This window comes from Atractosteus spatula, chromosome 10 (genome assembly GCF_055471065.1).
Source record: "Atractosteus spatula isolate fAtrSpa1 chromosome 10, fAtrSpa1.hap1, whole genome shotgun sequence".
Classification (NCBI taxonomy): domain Eukaryota; kingdom Metazoa; phylum Chordata; class Actinopteri; order Semionotiformes; family Lepisosteidae; genus Atractosteus; species Atractosteus spatula.
In genome coordinates this window covers 11,267,935-11,272,202 of record NC_142715.1, presented here as the reverse complement: position 1 = coordinate 11,272,202, position 4,268 = coordinate 11,267,935, and the positions used below count along the sequence as shown (strand labels likewise).

Genomic DNA, 4,268 nt, shown 5'->3' with positions numbered 1-4,268 from the left:
ATTTGAACGCAGAATTTCCTCTTTATTAAACAGGTGCTTTAACCAGCTAAACCACGGCGCTAGCAAAGCGCTATGCTTACAGCCGCGTGGACACACCGCTCTGAGACATCTGCGTTCGGTGTGCGCTGAGCCTGCTCGCCGAGCAAGTTGCCTCCTTTTCATGCACTAGCAGCCCCGATACTAAGAGATAGGAAGAGAAATGGCTTTTATCTGTCACTTTTCATATCCAAGGAGATCGATGTGCTTTCCGTGTACAACAGGGTGTCCTCTATACTCGCCACTGAAGCACAGGACACGCCTGGTGGATTGACATCACTCAAGCAAAATAGTGAAATGGCAGGTGGAAGAAGAAAATGACCATCAAGAATGAAGAAAGATGATCTTGAGCGCGCCAACTCATGTCCGAAGTGGCTGATTTTCTCGACGAGGTGGCCGAGTGGTTAAGGCGATGGACTGCTAATCCATTGTGCTCTGCACGCGTGGGTTCGAATCCCATCCTTGTCGTCTTGAGCTTTTGACTTGTGATCCGTTTCTAAGTCGGGTTTGTGCACTTGTGCTACTGTAGTAGAGCAGTAATATTTCTAGCGCTGGCTAAACATGGCTTACAGCAGTAGCTGACAGACAATAGTCTCTTAATATTTAGGTTACACTTATGTTTTGTACTGCTTTCACCTGATATTAATAGTAGTCCTGATGAACGGTTTTGGGACATGGTGCATCTTGAAAAATGTTCTTGTTAATTTCAATTTGGAAAAACTGCACTCACCAGAAACTGAAACAGGTCGTGTTTACATAATGCGCAATGCAATAGCAACGTTTGGAGTTGAATCTAGATATGAGTCCTCACCTGTTACAGGAGGCGTTTTAGGACTTTTTTTTACCTCAGATAAAGCTATCAATTCATCTTACATTTCTACTACATCAGTATTAGCAACGTTATCTTTACCTAGCACTAAATGTAGCTTTAAATAAGAGTAAATTTTAAAATATATGTAAAAGTAAATGCTATTCCATATATTGTAACTTTGTGGTATTTAGAATGTTTATCTGAGGATGCAAGGGAAAGTATTATACCTTGCGAAACATCCAAGACAAAGGTAAAAGAGGCTCATATTTTAAAATTTTCGATCAAAAGAAAACCACTCTGTATATCATCGTTAATATCCCAAGATATCGACGTTGAGCTGAAAGATTTGAAGAAACTCTCCAAGAAGCAACTCCAGTAGCGGAGTTTTGATTTGAACCGATGTTTGCACCTCAATAATCCATTAGTCCTCGAAAGAAACAATGGCAGGGATGTTTTGAGTGTCACCATGATCCTCTTCTCAATTCAAAAGAAAGGTTTTGTATGATCCTGATTCCAGTAGAAAAAGAGTCAATTTCTGCCTGCACTGATATCCCTTCAAACGATTTGTAAGATCTCAGGTAGAATATACAGTAGAATCGTGGTCTATTTCTTCTACTAAAAGAGACTATGGGAGTGAGTATTTTGATGTCGAACTGGAATTTAAATAAACAGAAACAGTACACTACATTGGGCTACGCGTATGACAAAACGTGGGCGTTTTGAGGTGACCTTTCCATAGCTCAGTTGCTAGAGCGTAAAACTGTTTTAAAAAACAACGGGTGATTTTTATGTCGCTGTTTTGAATCCGGCTCGAAGCATGGTGTTTTCTTGTTCCTTAATTAAAAAGTGAAAACAGCGAATTTGTCTTTCACTTTTACGTTCACCAAACGCTCAGCAAACAGAGAAGCAGAGACTTCTGTTCTGATCTATCGTCACGTCTGATTGTCTTGCTTTGACCTTTAAAATGTGCACCGTTGACGGTCCATTGGATTCAATCACAGACCATGTGACATGGGAGTTCCTAACACTATTAAAGACCTGCGGAAAAAACTTGGTATTGGGAGTTTAGTTCAGTGGTAGCGCGCACGTACTCTATGAAGCTTCGTTTTCAATCGCCGGCGTCTCCACTCCCGATTCCTTTTAAACGCGATATCTTTCCTTCCTCGTGTGACTTCCCTCGTGTGTGAATTTCAGGGAGACACATAAACCCTTTGTCTGTTTTAAAGAGACATTTTTTTAAAACCAGACAAAACGAAAGACGTAGTAATTAGACACACGTAAAAAACACGTGAATCTAATTGAGAAAATGTGGACAGGGGCAATGCATTACTAGTAGCGGCTCTGAGCTCACTGTAGTGCAGTTGACTAAAGTGACAGTAGGGCCAGAGGCGCAATAGATAACACGTCTGACTTCGGATTAGAAGATTGGAGGATAGATTCCTTCCTGGCTCGTGAAGCTTTTAAACCACGCTACTCAACACTGTCCCCTAGTGTGTGCGGTCCTACACAACCTTACTATTGACTGGATAAGTCTCCTGTTCCATCTCCAGTTCTTTCCACACATTCTGCCTGTTTCACCACCGTTATTGTAGGACAACAGCCACAGATATGAGAAGAGATACTGTTCCGAACAACTGTCTTAAATAATCACGTTGATAAAGGTGACAATAAGTTTTTTTCATTAACGTAACCTTACATTTGCCTATAAAGTTCACACTATTTTCTGTAGCCACAGATCGCCAATATTTCTGCTGTCTCCTGAGAAACACAAGTATAGAGTTCAAACACAATAAATAATACCACAAATCTATTCAGTTAACACCCAGATGTGACAGAACGGATGTAAGACTTACACCCCCTTTAAATATGTATTTCCTTCATTTCAGTTCTCTTCCCTCCCCAGTATACCTGCAAATTCACTATCACATAATAAAGGCTGTACATGCATTACCTGTAATACAGCTACTAATAAAGATATACATTAAAGTTAATTATTAATAAATAATACTATTATTCATAAAGATGTGTATTCATAAGATTAATCGTGAATAGTTGTGGTGTCTGGAAAGCAACGCCAGTGGGCAGTGATTCGTCAAACATACGTATTGTAACGCCCTCTCCCGGTTGTGAAGAGGAAGCGCCCCTAGGCGCTCATAGTACCGCTGGGCAGGCTGGGAGTTGTAGCCGGGGAGAGTCTGAGGGTCAGCACGATGACCAGCAGCTGACCCTACCTGTGTAAATAATGTCATAGTAGTTCTAGTGTCCTGTGTAGTCTTATAAGTGTATAGCTTGTTGTTAAGTAATTACCACCCTAAAGATGTTTACATGCTCTGTCAGTCTCCTCATGTGTGTGTATATTCTGTGTTTGGTTTTGTGTGGTTGATAAAGAATAAAGCTATCGTTTGGTTCATTTATCTCATCTCCATTGGTCCTTTGTCCTGAGAAGAACCTGTAAATGCTACATTGGTGTCAGAAGCGGGCAGGATGGACAAACCGTGGCAGACATTAACCGATTCTTTCAAGCGGTGGCTGACTCTAAAAGAGACAGAACCCACCGGCAGCGCACATATGGAGCCTGAGCAACTCCTGGGTGCGACAGGTGGCCACAGCCCTTACCAGGGCTACTCAGTAGTGGTTCTGCCGGTAGAATTGGGGCAACTGCCTGCTACGCCTGGCCAGCAGACACCCCAGAGAGAAGATACTCTCCCTGCCAGAGCCGACCAGCGATTCCCACACTCATTGGCACGGGTGTGACCCGGTCTCTACGACTGGGAAGCACCTTGGGAAACCTAAGGCAGTTCCAGCTCGCGGCCCAAACGAATGGCTGGAACTGGGCAGAGATGGCCAGCCACCTGGCTGTGGCGCTGGAAGGAGCAGCCTGCCAGGTGCTCCTGGATGTCCTGGAGGAGGACCGAGGAGAATATGCGGCACTGGCAGCAGCTCTCCGGCTGGAGGTGGAGGAGGCGCCTGACCTGATGCGGGAGAGGCTGGCCCTACGGCGGCGCCGACCAGGAGAGCGACTGGGCTCGGTCGCCGCTGATGTCATATTCCTCGCCCGCCGAGGATACCCAGCTTTCCCCCAGGAGGCGCAGCGGGAGATGGCTCTCCAGGCCTTTCTCAAGGCCCTCTCACCTGAGCGGCGCCACGTACAGCTGGCCGCGCCGGCCTCGCTGGGGCAGGCCTTGGCCCTTGCTACATGGGCTGAGGCCGTATTTGGGGTGGCTGGAAGCACCAGCAGATGCAGTGCGCCCTGCCGGCTGACCGAGGCGGCGACGGAGGAGTCCAGCGAGGGGGAAGAGGAGCCAGCCCATGCAGCAACCACCGTGGAACAGCCCCGCACGCTGTTTTGCGACCGCTGCGGGAAGAGGGGACACCGAGCCCGGTACTGCCGGGCACCCGAACCTCGCACTCCTCGATCGGC

The 4,268-nt window shown here is 46.1% G+C and overlaps 1 non-coding gene across 1 annotated transcript; it reads left to right on the top strand.

Moving 5' to 3' along the window:
- Nucleotides 1–422: 422 nt before the first annotated feature.
- Nucleotides 423–504, top strand: trnas-gcu (transfer RNA serine (anticodon GCU)). The gene has a single exon. It is a non-coding gene; the product is annotated as a tRNA-Ser (tRNA).
- Nucleotides 505–4,268: the final 3,764 nt, after the last annotated feature.